Genomic DNA, 15,333 nt, shown 5'->3' on the forward strand with positions numbered 1-15,333 from the left:
TACCCTCATGGTGAAGACAGCAGTTCTGGCTTCAGTAAATAAGCAGACATAAGCATGTAGACACAAATGTAAAAGTAATAAAGGGTCATATTGGAGCTTTTCTATATTAGGGCTGTACAACGAATTTCATGTGCTAATTCACAAGAGAAGGCTGGGAGCATAAAAACTGAGGAACTGAGCCCTATCCCTTCCTTTTTTTGACCACTTATTTCCTTCCTAGACATGCCTTGGCACATCCACTTTGTAGGCACAGGTTCTCGCCATCTTCTTTGTGTACCTACCTAAGTTTTTTCCAAGCTGGTTTCTCTTCACCACCAGTAACAGCAGTGCTTACTGCAGCCCACATGCTAACATTTTATACATTTTTACATCCCTTATACATTTTTAAGGGCTGTTGTGGACTAAGATATGTTTCATGAAGAGACAGAGAAAATAAGAGAGAGCAGGAAAATAGAGCTAACCAGGGATTAAAGTGTTAGAATATCAATACAAAAATGTATCTGTAAATTATGCCCTTTGCTATTTTTAGCTACCATTTCAGAAAGAGCAATAATGATGGATACCACCTTTGCACCTCAACTCCTCGAAGGCAACTTGTCCTCACGACTTTGCCACTGCTGCATGAATAGGAGATGCTCTCTAAGCAGACAAGGAAGGCAGAGCAGCTCTGCATGGGACTGTGCCCAGTGATTTAGCTGCAGAGCTGCCACTTATTTTGCCATGTTGCTGTAGAGAAGCTAATTAGCCCCACTGAGAGTCAAGCTTTATTAGCCTGAGTGCATGTTTGTTAACCTTGTCTCACCATCAGGGACAACACTTGGCCAGCACAGGACAAGGGTCTCTGCACAGATGCCTGCACACAGACATGCCACATGTTCTGGGTCTGTCCCTGGTGCAGTGCTCTGCCCCAGTATCTCCAGTGCCACGGCCATGTGGGGAAAGCAGGGGCATGATTCACCCTGCTCCCCATTTCTTTCCCACTACTTCTTCTCCCACATGCAAACATTGCAGAGGGCCTGCACCAATTCAGCAGAAACAGCATTCTGCCCTACAGCTGCTGCCCACCACAGGAGTAACCATATACACTTCTGGGACAGCAGTGCAACTTCAGCTTTGGCACTAAGCTGATGCTTATTCTCAGGAAACACTGTCACCAAGTATTTGGCACCTCCACTCCTGCTGCTCCAACTGCACTTCAGGCCCAAAGTGCCAGTGTTGCTTACTGCAAGCAGGACTGAGGAAACCTGGTGGTGGACCACCCCTTGAGGTATCTTGGCCTGAACCTGCCTCTCCACATAGGATGTAGGAGGCTACACATGCATGGCAAGGCACCAAAGGTGCTCAAGATTGTGGAATTGCTCAGGGGCTGCAACTGGCTGATTCTGGAGCAAATGTGGAGTGTGTATGTGCATGGAGATTACATCAGATGATGACTTTAGGCTCTCACCCTACAGAGGGAGAAAATAAAACAACATCCTTAATCTGAAGAGAAGAAAATAAGGGAAACAATCTGGTCAGAACCACACAGAATCGCCAGGCCAGAGACAGGAATCAAAGCTGCCTTGAGTCCTTGCTTACTTCTTGAATTAAAATCCAGCCCTCCTGCTCTAAGCATCCTTTTGGTTACTACTGAGAATATGAACTAAGGTTGTGTGTCATCTTTAACAGAAATGCCTCAGATGACCCAAGGCATTGGGAATAAGTTCCTTAAGCCTTTTGGCTCATTCCAGTTGTGGAGCATTTCTGAAGTGTGTTGCCCTTCTGTACTGAAACAGCTACACAGATCAGGACCTGGGCACAAAATTCTCTCCATGGCACCCTAAGCCTCCAGGTCTGCCCATGGCCTGCCTTCTCCAGCCATCCCTGGGCTCGGATGAGCACATCTCTGCAGTGACTCTAACAGGCACACACTGTCTCTATGGCAATGAGAGACAGGAAGAGCCTGGGAAAGATGCTGCAGAAAGAACTGTCTGGCACCAGGAGGAGACAGCAGAATGTGCAGGAGACCAGAGAGAAACATTCCCTGCAGGCTTAGGAAAGTGATGTGACCACGGGATGACAACAAAGAACCCAAAGGAAAATAGCAATAAGCGTCAGTTTGTTCAAGTCAGGTTTTCCTTACCATTAATATTTTCATTACCTTTTATTTATAATAGATTAAATTTTAATCACACAGTACTGTAAAAAGTGCTTACTGCACACCACCCAGCTCAATCTCTATCAGGCTCCTGAGAACTGTGAAATGTAACATTTCCACCTTTCTAGTGCAGAAATGCACTGCATGTTATGTACTTTGCTGTGGCACAGGAAGGGTTATTTTGAAATAACAAGCACTGCGTAAGAGTACTTTCAGGTGCTCTCTGTATTTGTGTCAGGCTTTTCCCTCTTTGGAAGAACTGCAGTTAAAAGGCATTACATTAGCATAAAAACCATATTTAACTAAAAACATAACTACTATTATAACTGATGATTCAGAACAGGAAAGGAAAGAAGTAAGACTTCTAATTCACTCTTACCTCTTTATTGTTTCATTTTTAACACTTCATTCAGACAAGAGCAATGAAATGGCCTTGCCAGGCTCAGTCTCTGTTTATAGCTATCTTTCAGTTCTCAGGTACTAGTGCCTTCTTGCCTCATACACAAGAACAAGAAGATGTTTAAAAATGTACATGTTTTAATTTTGTCAGGATTTGACGTGTCACCAGAGAAAATGCAATAAAAGTCTACAAGTTTCTGCTTCTGCTACAGACCAAACTACTGATCATGATCAAGACAATATGACAGGGATTATTAGTCACATTAATTGTTACAATTCATACTCACAAATTGGTTTTAATCCTGCATGAAGCTATTTGCTTTCAAAATCCAAAACAGAAGGGTCAATATTTTACTTAAATCCCTAAAAATAAGTTCTCTACAAAAGCTGCTGAATTTTGTCTCTTTAATTTCAGGGAGCAGATTAAGAAATGGGGCAAATTTTTACTTGCACCAAATAAATTAAGAAGAAATGCAGCGTATATTTGCAGGCTTATTCACCTGTACTGTACCCCTACTGCGTGCTTTTTCACAGCCACCTATTCTCTACAAGTAGGTAGGAGTTAGGGAGAAAGTGGGAAGAATGAAATATTGGGACAAGAAGTAAATAATCCTGAAATCACTGGAGAATAGTATAGTATAGGTAGTATATTCAAGTTCCACATGTGTGTGTAAACAAAAGAGCAGGACTTACATATAAATCTGCATATGGTATATGGGACTTCTGAAACAACTCCCTGAGACATATATTGCTGCCCTACTGCTGTGCTTTTCAAAACCCACATCTTTTCTGAAAGAGAAAATGTCTGCACCTAGCAGATTCTAACTTTGTGTGGGTGTGTAACCGACTTGGTTACCAAAGAAACTAGTTCATGTTCTACACCACTGAAAACTAATATTACTATCAGAACAAATAATTGGAAGGAGAAGAAAGGAGAGGGAAAGGGGGAAAAAAAGAGAGAGAGAATTACTGCACTGCAGATTTGTAACAACCAATTAATGGCCAGGGAGAGAAATGCCATAGCCTCTGTCACAAAATTTTCAGTCTCCCTACACCGACCAAACAAGCCTTTGCTTTCAACGCAAATATTTCAAAGCCAAGCCTACACTGCTGTGTTCACGCACCACTGCACTGCCTACACGACGTGTTTTCTGCATAAGTGAAGGAAAGTTGCAGACATCTTGTACTGTTGCCAAGACACTCTGACACTTGCTCAGAGACACTCTGCTGCTGCCGCTGCTGCTCGGGAATCCTCTGACTCCCTGCACTCCAGTGCCGCACCTGGGCACTCCCGGGCTGCTGGCACCTTCTGCCTCGCTTTTCCCTCTGTGGAAGGTGAACAAAACCCCAAAGCGCAGAACCGGACCATTTCTTTGGGGCAGAAATACTCTATTACTTCATGCTCGCTATGCTGGCCGGGTAACACCCATATGTTTAACCCAGCCTGGCGCCAGCACCACCAGCTGCTTTTTCAGGGATTTTTGGCCGGTTTTCCCAAAGTGCCACACCAGTGCTCTAGGTGGCTGCCCGCGTCCGGCGGCAGCTCCTGCGCGGTGCCGCGTCCCGGCGGGGCGAGGCGGGAGCGCCCGGCAGCGCTGCCCGACACCGCCGCCCCGCGGCCCCGCCGCCTCCGGGATGCCCGGAGCGCCGGGAGCCGCTCGGAGCGCCCGGAGCGCCCGGGGGTGCCCGGGGGTGCCCGGACAGCCCGGGGGTGCCCGGAGTGCCCGGGGGTGCCCGGAGCGCCGGCAGCCGCCCGCGCCTCCCTCCCCGCTCCCCGTCCCGCCTCCCCGTCTCCTCCCGCGGGCGAACGCGCGGGGCCGCGGGGAAGGCGGCAGAGGAGCGGTGGGAGCCTACAGCGGGTCTGAGGCGAGGGGAAAAGGGAAACAGGACGCAGCAACAAAGAGCGGAATGCTCGGGATCTGACATGGACGTAGGACGCAACTGCACCTTGTGCAGCTGCCCGGCAGAGGTGGGGATACGGCCCCGTCATTTGGCCGAGCGCGTCCCCAGAGAGCCAGCGAGCCCCTTGGTAGGCTCTTTCCAAGAACTGGAGGCAAAGGAACCCCAAAACATCGCAGTCAGTGTAAATGGAAGCGCTCTTTTCCTTATAAGAACTAATCGACTTTTTTTTTTTTTTTTTTCCAGGTAATCCTCTGTTTACAGTCTGTGGCTGATGCATCAGCGGGCTGGTGGCATCCCCAAAGAACGCTGAAAGCAGCAGAGACTCAGCAATGGCAAATGGGAAGAAATTACAAAGCTATACCAAGAGAAACTGGAGCTTAGCAGCCACTCTCGACCCTGAACAACACCTTACTGAAGGTTTCCCTTTTTCATTACCTTTTTTCTCACATCTGTGAGTTTGATTGTGCCAAAGCCTAGCCATTCTTCATATCCTACTCCCTTTCCTCTATCAAGCTGCAGCCAGTTTCACCTTTGTCCAGGCCATTCCATGCCACCTGGACCTCTGGCTACAGATCAGTGACCCAGGGATTAGTGTCACTTACCTTGATTTTCTCTTTCACTCAGAGGATCTCCCAGCCCTGACAAGAAGACAGATAACAAATTCAGAAGCCAAAGCTGAGTTCACCCACCTTACTGCAGCTGTTCTCCACTCAAGCCCTTTCCTCCCATACTTTTACCCAGACAAAACTCTGCTTTCTCAGCTCTCCAATATGAGTCTTCACGCAGCCAGGCATAGCAGTGAGAGGCAAGGACAAAGTCTGGTGTGCAAGGGGGTGTACAGCTATGTAACTCTTGAGTCTGTTCTTTAAATCATCTTTCCTCTTGTTCCAGTCACAGCAACATTCCAGCACCTACAGCAAAAGACACAGGGTCTGGCCTCCAGGGAACAGACTCATTCCACAGTTCTGATTCCTTCCTTAATTGACCCTGGACACCTAAAAATGAATGGCTTCATCCTAAAAAAAGCTAATGTGTCAGCATGCAAGTAAAATGTATATTTACACTAAGGCCAAATTAATGTCATTTTGGGACCTGAATTTAGGTCCCAAACAGAACATTTCAGTGCCTGACTCTGCAACAGGAATTCTCTTTAATACATATCTGTATATAAATTCTGGAATGGGGCTGGGGGTGGGGGAAAATGTCTCTAAAACAAATGGCTTCCCACCCCCAACATGAGTCCCTGAATACATTATTATCAGAGGACTCACTGAGAGATCTGAAGACCTAATATACAGGCTTTGGCCTCACAAGCTGAGAAGGAAACTTTTCAAGGGACAATAAAACACTCCCTTTACTGTGATTGTCACTAGTCTTCTGTGGCAACAGAAGAGACACAGAAACACAAAGAGGGGTGATGTGTGGTGATGGGGAAAGACATTTCTCCCCGTTCATTTTCCACTCCTGTAAGTAATGTGTTCCTCAAGACCAGGATTAATCCTCTCACTGTTTTATCCCTCCTGCTGGTCCCAGTTCCCCTCTGCACCATTATTCTCCATTAACTGCCTAAGATTTCTGTATCTTCATGCACCTCTCTTCCTCTCCATTTCAGTCAGGCTAATTCACCTTCCATCATATCAGAGAAGGATGCATTAAAAGAAAAAGAAAAAGTAACCCACAAAAACAATCTCCCTCAACTTCGCAGAATTGCCAGGGACCAGAGCAGCCCCTGGCTTCCAAAAAAAGCAATTGCAAAGCCCCAAACAGCATGCTAAATACCGTGTGGTTTAAGCAGCCATCTCTTAGGAACCATCTGCTTAGCATGTGCAAATAGTGACTCTGGAGATTATTATGATTTACCGAATTTTGGAAGAATTTTGCAGGAACAGCAAGAGAAGGCTCTAAGTACTACTGTGACATAAGTATCACAGAATAATGAAACATTGATTTTAGTTTTAGGAATAGAATTCATCTCCCATGAACCAAAATGTAAGCTTGCAGCAGCCCTGAGGGAAAAAAAATTACTCTTAATGATTTCCTCAAATGTACAGTAAATTTCATTGAAATATAGAACAGTCTTTCCTTGTATGATATTCCCATGCAGTCAAAATAAAGTGTGTGCTTTCAGGTGCAAAGCCAAACTCAATTAGTATTATACACAAACCAGAATATACCCTGAATGCTGATCAGAGGCAGGCTGATGATTCATATTGCCATGGTCTGCACATTCGGATTTGCAAGGAAAGCCAGTGTACAGCTTGATAAGGGGTTTTGATCCAAAAATAGGCACAGATGTGATTTTAAACATTTGCCTTAGAAAATTAGTTTTAGACACTCTTCTTTAATTGTGTGTCATCTAATGCTGATGGGCACTTACCCAGGTAGAACACCAGCTCCTCAATTAGAATGTAAAGCAATATGTAACATTTACAGTAGTGTAATTCTATATTCATGAGCAGAAAGAACTGCTTGGAATGCAGCTTTCATAGAAAGCAAGCCAAAAAACCCTATAAAGATCAAACATGCATCATACAGGAGGATAATTCTGCTTCTCTTTTTATCCCAGAAACATCAGGAACAATTGGAAAATCAAGCCAGTCTTATGAAAAGTATGTAAGAGACAAAGGAATACGATGTTTTCTTATTTTCAATACACATCTGCTTAATTATCTGCTGGTTTTGAACTGAAAATGCATGCCTTAAGAATAACTGACCTCTCTCAAAAACTGTATGCATTTCACCTGCTCATTAAAGGTACACCTGTGACTTACTGATACAGCACTGTACAACCCATGCTTTGTCATGAGAGACTTTTAGTGCTTAAAAATAAAAACAGACAGACTGTTGTCTTACCCTAAATACAGTACTCTTAGAAACCTTCTACTGTCCTGCATATTCTTCACATGGCAGTGTGGGGTAAGCAAGTAATGGGACATTTTAGGAGTTATTTTAATATGGTTGTGGTATGTTTTTAGTGAACATGTGTTAACATAAGGGGTGTTAGAATGGCAAATCCCTTGCATTATGATAATGTAGCTATTCTGTTTTGTCTGTTGTTCTGCTTCTTAAAGGTCCTAAGAAGCTCCTCTTGTATTTTTCTCCTGATTATAGCCATTCCCTGGCTTCATCCACAGGTACTTACAGCAATGCAGGGGAAGGATGTGTTTGTGACAGATAGAAAGGACAGCAGCACAGAGGTACAGCAGCACAGAGGTTCTTCCAAACTGCTGACAAACACATCCCTGGTGCATTTTTCTGGTGTTTGTTGAGAAAGCACTGGTGCAAGGCTGTAACAATGGCAATCTGGGATCCATGTTTGCGGAAAGTTGAAAATGGGCTGGTTAAAGAATAGGTAAAACTCACTTTCTGTGGTGTCAACAACTTTCTCTTTACAATTCATTCTATTACTTGGCTCATGACAAAATTTTAAAACAGTTGATAAAACATAACAAAGTGTAATGTTAAGAATGATATTACAGTAAGGGTTCTGAATAAAACTCTGCACTGGTTTATCATACTATATTTCCTAAATGCTGTTCAATTGATGATTATGGTCATTCCAGTCCCTATAAGAGGCACACAACCTTTATCATCCCAGTTTTAAAGATGGGGAAACTGAGGTAAGGAGAGAATAAAAGTGAGTTGCCTACAGCAACACAGCAGTTGTAGAACCTGATTCCAGCAGCTTTCAGTCCTTGGTCTGTTATCTATGCTGCATCCTATAAATGATGCAAAACCCCTGTGATATTGTCTAAAATCTACTCAATCTGATACCAGTCCATAAAGACATTCTGAAAGACTGGAGAAAAATTACAGGGTTTTTTAAAATGTCCTTTACTGAAGGTCTCTTACTTTATAGCCAACACTGTCAATATGACTCAATATGCAATCTAGATGCGGGTGGAATAATGTGACAGAGCAGTTTGAAGACAATTCTGAGTCAGTGTGCTGTCCCAAAGCTGTACATCTGTAATATATATTTAGATAATTGTTTTTACTAATAGCTTTAGAGACACAAAGCCTAGCCAAAGGCTATAAAGGGGATGTAAGTCAGAATATAAAGAAGTAAAGCACGGGAGAAATGGGTTGATCAGGCCTGTCTACACAACTTGGCTGCTCTGCTAGGGAGTTCCATCAAACCCACATTTTCTCTTGAAAGAGAAAGTAGATGAGCTAAGTAGGAGCTGTTCATGTGCTCAGTAATGAGTCTCTTTACATCACAGATCACAGGCTATTTTTCTTATACTTCATCAGAGATGGAAGTGTGACATCTAACCTATTCTTTGCCCATATCTTAGAGTCACAGAAAATAATGCTGTCTGACAGAGTCCTCAAAGATTCCTAGTCCATTCTTCTACACCAAAGTGGGATTAGCAATCCCACTTATGTCACACCTTTTACTTTTATCCATCGTAACCCCACCAGTACAGGAAATTCTGCACCTTCTCAGGTGACCCTCCTGCTCCACAGTACTATTAGAAAAGTGTCACCATGAAAAAGCATTTTTAGTATCCAACTCAAACATCTCCTGCTTTTATTTAAGCCTATGTAAATAAATATAATATATATATATAAAAATAAGCATTTACATATATTCCATATACATAGTGTGTGTGTGCCTTCACATGTGCATTTATGTGTGCATATGCATATATTCATTCCTAAATCTGAAATCAGATGCTAACCTATTTTGATATCTCTATGTGTTTTCTTCTGCTTTCACTTGCAGCCTACTTCTTTTGCCCATTTTTGTATGAAGGCATATAAACAAAAGAGAAACACTCACACTATTCTAGGAGTTACACTCTGCCAAAAATCCCAGGATCTCCAGACATATTTACTAAACTCCAAGTTAATGTTTTGTTTTATACTAAACCTTGTCTCTTAAAGCAGTGCTTTACCTTTAAAATAGAGATTTTATACACTTAACTGTGACAGTTAAACTAAAAATACCTATTTTTCAAAAATAATTTATCCAAAAATGAAACTTCTTTTCCATTTTGGTCCCTTGAACCCTGAATATTATAATTCCTTTTCTAGAAGTATTCCAATATCAGAATAATCAGGGTTATTCCAATAAGAATTTAGAATTGCACACCCAGGGTAATACATACAGCAATGCTTCTTCATTGGCTCACAGACATTTTTCCCAAAGAATATATTGTTTAAGTCTATCCTCTCCTTTAGACAAATTCATGTTCATGATAAAATTTGTGCATTTCCTATTTTTTTTAGAAAGCTGCATCGTCCAGTTATCTAATACAACTGCATTCAGTTAACATCAACCAGACAAAGACACCAAGCAGATTTATTGTGTTGTCGTCTGCTTGTTTTGTTTCTTAAAATGTAGTATGAAAGCTGTAAATTGACTCGTCTGCTTACATTTGCTGTAACATTTCAATACATCAGGACCATTCAGACTGCATTTCAAAACAAGAACTTAATCCATCTTTCTGCAAGGAAGGACAGTTTTTTATCAGGCCATTATTATTTATTATGAAGGAAGGACCTTCCCCTAGGTCTGGCAGAAGTGTCAGCAGACATTCTTTTAAAATAAACAGGGGAGAGGCCATGAATAGTAGTCTGGTCAATCACAAATATCAGACAGTGGAGTCAAAAACACAGCCGGAGAGCAACCCAAAGGTTTCAGCTTAAGAAGCAAATCTGGATCTAACAAAATGTAGGGGAACTCAAACAAAAGCAGAGCTGTGGTTTTGTGCAGCCTATGCCAATATGCAAAGGAACAGATTCATCCTTCCCCTCTACTGAGCTTTCATTGAAGCAGAGGGGTGGAAAAAAAAGGGGGGGAAGAGGCAAAAAGAAAAGAAAAAATAGCACAGGCTCACTGGCTCCCTGTTAAATTCCATGGTTTTTTTTCTAATCTATTCATATTAATGGTGCAATTGGGGATTTCCTGTTTCTGTATCATCACTGCCAGGAGCAGCCTAATGGAGCATCTCAGAGACAGACTACAGTTCCAGCCACACAGGGCACTTTCCTCCTTTTATTGCACTCTGTAGAAGATGTCACACATGCTTTCTCTTAGCAGTCCTCATTAATCAGCAAAGAGCTGCCGAAGAGTGACCACCAGGGCACTTGGGAGAGAATCAGGTGCCAGCTGTCAAAGTATTTCTTGGTGATTTACATCATTTTCGTATATCTCTCTTTCCACTTGGAGTAACAGGCCAGAGAGGAGCATTTACATGTTTGTATTTTACAGGACAGACTGCAAAGAAGAGATGTTGCCATGCAGGAGCAGGAGGGAAGATTTCTTTCCTTTCAGCAGATGCAAAAAGCTATTTCAGTTCCTGTGATTTCTCCCAAGATCTGCATTAGCAAGTGCAGTGTGTGGAGTGTGTGTGTGCTCTCACGGTGGCAGCACGTCAGGGCACTGGGGAGTGTAATGGCAAAGGGCATGCCCAGCCATAGCTCCTCCTCATCTTTGTCCCTCTCTTCCCTTCCGTTCAGTGAACATTTGGGGCTTACACACACTGAAGACAAACTTCCAACATGACTGATTTTGTCAGTAGCCTGTTTCAGGGAGTTAAGAAATCAGCCATCTTAAATTCCAGCAATGAAACCTGTGGATGCAGTTGGCAAAAAGTGTGGCCATCCCTCGGCAGGTTATTGCTTCCTGGTTCCTCCGCTGGGTCAAAAAGGCAGCTCTTCTTGAGACAGCCCCATCCTTCATGACCCAAAGGACTCGTGTAGAGAGGGAATACACAGGTTGTGATGCTGCTTTGTTGTTCTATTTCTTCTTTCTCTGGTTGCACAGTTTAAAAACTCACTTTAGTTGTGGGGTTCTTAAGCTCTAATCATGCTGTTTGGGTGCATGATGCCCCACTCCTCGGTCCCAGCCAAAAGAAGGTGGGACTGAGGTAAGGAAAAGAGGCAAGTGAATTTTCACTGATTAAATATAAACTACTAACTGCCCTGAGACCAGCTTTCAATTTTCCAAGGTTACTTCTAGAAAGCCCTTTTTAGTCTAAGAAAATTGTCATCCTTCTGGGAGAAATGCAGCACATAAGAGCAAAAAGAGTGATACTTTTGTATAATATCCCTACTGTGATGGAAGTCAGGCTGGAAATAAGGTGGATGCCTCCTTCTGCTTCATGTTTCTGATAACTGCAAATGGACGAAAGTTGCAAGTTGAGAGGATCCCTCACCAATCAGCAATGAGAGATTAACTTTATAATTAACCTTGTCTGTGCCCTCACCAATTTAATTGGCATTGGCCCAGGTCTCAGACCCGAGGCCAAGAAATATAGAGCAGAGTTTACTCCTCTCCCCAGCCATCCTGGACTGGCTACATGTTGTCTTGATCCTTTGGCACAAAGCACAGGGCCTTTCCATCTCACCAGCAAGACTTTCAGCCAGTATAAATGAGCATAACATAACCAATGTCAATAAGAAAGGTTTTGCAAACCTTAAGAGTCTAACAATAATTATTAAACTCTCCTTGAATTTTTTTTTTAATTCCCTTTTAAAAAAAGTCTTTGCTACCCATCTCCTCACTGTGGGTAACCTCCTCTCCAAGCTCCAGCTGGAACCTGCATTACACTTTTCTCAGTGCCCTGTTGCAAAAAACATTCCCTGCACATGCTCCTAAAATATCTTCTGTGGTTCCTCATGCCTAACTAAACAATGCAGATTCCTGATTCTCTGCATACCTCCCACAGCCATCCCAGCTGCTCCTGACACCTTTTCTTTCCCCTAGGCCCTCTTCACTCATCTGAAGCTACTCATCAGGAATGCCCTCCTCCATCACTTCTCTCAGTTTTTTCTTTCATTGGACCACTTTTAGGGAGTTAGGAGAAAGTTATTTTAAATAAAACCTTGCCAACTTCTTTCTCTCACATTAGTTTTAAAACTTCCCATCGTAACACGATTTGAGCAGATGCATAAAGATATGCTCATTTCTGGATGTTCAGCCCTCTGGCCTGGGCTGAGGGTTGTTTGAACCCACCAAGGCCTTGCAGGCCCTGGGAATGACACCATGGCCTCATGCTAATCCACATGATCTGTTTGACCTTGAGAGCTTCTGAGTGTGGGTCAAGGCAGCCTTTCTGCAGGGATCTGAGAGTCAACAAATGCTCCCCAGCAGACAAATCTGCTCCTGAGAGCAGACCTGAACCCTGTGCAGATGCTGCCTTCGAGTCACATCTTCCCCATCTCCCTTTTATACTCTGTCCCCAAAAGTAGCTACCCTGAGGCGTTTGCTTTGAAAGGACATAATCATATTTTTCCCCCCTCATTATCCCTATTCCCAGCATCTGCACCTCATTGTACGGTCATCTCTTCCCATCATTCTCTCTTAATTTAGTTTGGAAACTCTCTGGAGCAATGAGACATCATTATCTATTTTGTAAAGCGCCATTCAGAGCCGTAGCAGAGTGGCACACATACGTGACAGAAATCCTACCCTTCCATTTTGCTCCAAGAGAAATGCAGAGCAGGGTAACACTCAGTGCTCACTGTGCAGCACGTGCTGCCAGCTTTCCCTGCAGCAGAGGCCAGAGCTCACCAGGCTTTGGTCTTCACAGAGTGCTGTGGGAGGCGTCCTGCTGTTCCACTCCTGACAACCACGTTCCCACAGAACGCATTTTGATGGCAACTTCTGGCACGCTCAGGAACAAGGTGATTTCACCACCTGCAAAGTCAGCAGTATGCAGGTTTCCCTGCTGGTTTGGGAACATCCACAGGGTGCTCGCAGCATTGCAATGTACTCAGCGCAGTTCCAGCACACAAAGCTGGTCTCTGACATGTCCAATAGCATATGTCAACATCCCCCCTATATTCATCCCCTACAGGCAACCCCACAGTTAAAGGCAGGGAAATTCCTTGGGCCAAAGAGAGTAAGAATTTTGTGGAGTGAAATCCTATGGCTTTTCTTGGAAAGACATAATTTCCAGTGCAGCTAACAGTGCAGCCTGATGCTGGTTACAACAGGCAGTAAAACTGAGACTGCTCTGGGAAGACAGAGGAACATGCAGCAGAATTGCTGATACATCAGTTTTTTCCTCTATGCTCCTGCAAAAATGCATATATATTGTTAATGGTTGGGTTCAATTATGTCAAATGAGTCTTCCTGGGGTCACCTATAGCTTTCCCAAAGTTAATGTGCTGAGAACTGGGCTAGATGTCAATTCCTCAAACTAGTTTTCATGAGATACCTGTGGAGTGGGGACACGGCAGATACCCTGGAGAACTGTGAATTGGCCACTGGATGGTTACTGAAACAATTAATAATCTCCCTTCCTTTTTAATAATTATAAAATATCTTTAATGGAGACCCAAAAAAACCAGCATAGATGATACTGCCTGCAGCAATGACAAAAGTTCTTTACTTGTTGCTAATGATGTAGAGCACTAGGCACATCCCGACGTTCCCTCGACACACACAGGGGTGAGTAAGCCTGTGTTCAGATCTGTGTACAGCCATGGCAGGGAGGGGAAAGTGCTGGACGGGGAGCCAAGAGACCTGGGTTCTGAGCCTGAACTAATAGTGCATGGTCACCTAAACTCAGGTCCAGTCCTCTCTCACGTCTGTGCTTCTGATTCCGTGTTCACCTTTGAAATGCTCTTTAAAATATATTCAAATTAGATTCTCTTTCTTAACCTTATGTAGGACTGATACAAGCAGTGGGGACCCACGTCTGTGGGAGTGGAACTTAGCAGGGGTATGATTGTGTTACAAACCCCGGCATGCCTGGACTGGGCACTGTAGATGCAGCTGCAGCACTGCCCTCACAGGCAGATCACTCATAGAGTAATTCCTGGTCTTGGGCATGAAACCCAGAAGAATCACGAGATGCTGGTTCTGACCTTGGCCGTGCTCAATCAAGCCACTCGCTCGCCATGTTACAAGTGAAACATGGAAAGAGTTTAGCATTCAAGCTGTGTGACCTAGCAGTGAGGAGACAGGAATGATGTCAAGGTTTTGTGCATGAAGCGCCCATGACAAAACATCAGCTTAGGTCAGACACTACTGAAATGTAAAAGGGAGAATGACTGTCAGCCTACCAACAACCAGAACAGGGAGCCACTGCCGTTTTATGCAGCAATACATGTAACAGCTGTCAAACAGAAACGTCCTTTTCTCAGATTTGTAAAACCACCAGCCTGGGTAGTAACTGCACGTTCATTACCAACACCTTCGGATTGGGAAGTAGCAGCCTGGGCCAGGTTAACAGCGCTAGGAATCAGCGTGCCCGAATATGCCAACACCCAGAGCTCTTGTTCTCGTTCCTGCTATTTAGATACAATTTGTGTTTAAAAACGAGGCCGTGCCCCCGAATCCTGTCCGGTCATACCTACACACAGGGGGGCACCGCCGCCGGGGCTGCGGTTCGCGCCGAGGGGAGCGGCAGCGCTCCCTGGGCGCGGCGCGGAGCCGGCCGGTGCCGGGGCTCCCCGCGCGGGGCACTGCCGGGGCAGCCCGGGGCGGCTCCGGAGACGACGCCGGGTGGCCGGGACCGTGAGCCGGGCAGGGACAGCCTCGCCGCCGGCACCCGCTTTCCCTAATGGGCATGTGCGGCGCTCGCACATGCCCACTCGGCCGCGCGGGGCCGGCGGGCTGTGCCGCGCCGCGCTGCCGGCGCCGCCGCGGTAGCCGTGCGGCGGGAGCGGGGCGCGCCGTCGGGCACCCCGGGACGCGACCCGGCCCCGTCGCCGGGGAAGCGCCCGGACGTTTCTGGCGGCGGGTCCCCGCAACAAAGCCCCGCACGAAGCACACCCAACTCCCCACTCCACGGGGCACGGCCGTTCCGCGGCCCGCCCGTCGGGGCCGGGGGCAGCCCGCGCCGCCCCGCCGTCCCGGGGGCGGCGGTGCCGGCGGCGGCGGGCGGGGCCGGGCGGGGCGGGGCGCGCCGCGGCGTCCCGAGCGCGGCCGGCGG

General features: G+C 45.2%; 1 long non-coding RNA gene across 2 annotated transcripts; it reads left to right on the top strand.

The window, feature by feature from the left end:
* The first annotated feature begins 4,220 nt into the window (after positions 1-4,220).
* Positions 4,221-12,284, top strand: LOC110483240 (uncharacterized). Of its 2 annotated transcripts, XR_002467537.4 has the most exons (3): positions 4,275-4,505; positions 4,682-4,855; positions 5,063-12,284. It is a non-coding gene; the product is annotated as an uncharacterized LOC110483240 (long non-coding RNA). The 2 variants fall into 2 exon arrangements; XR_013339530.2 differs by having other exon boundaries at positions 4,221-4,505; positions 4,682-12,284.
* The last annotated feature ends 3,049 nt before the right edge of the window (positions 12,285-15,333 follow it).

The sequence above is a fragment of the Lonchura striata genome, chromosome 1 (assembly GCF_050655825.1).
Source record: "Lonchura striata isolate lonStrDom1 chromosome 1, ASM5065582v1, whole genome shotgun sequence".
Classification (NCBI taxonomy): domain Eukaryota; kingdom Metazoa; phylum Chordata; class Aves; order Passeriformes; family Estrildidae; genus Lonchura; species Lonchura striata.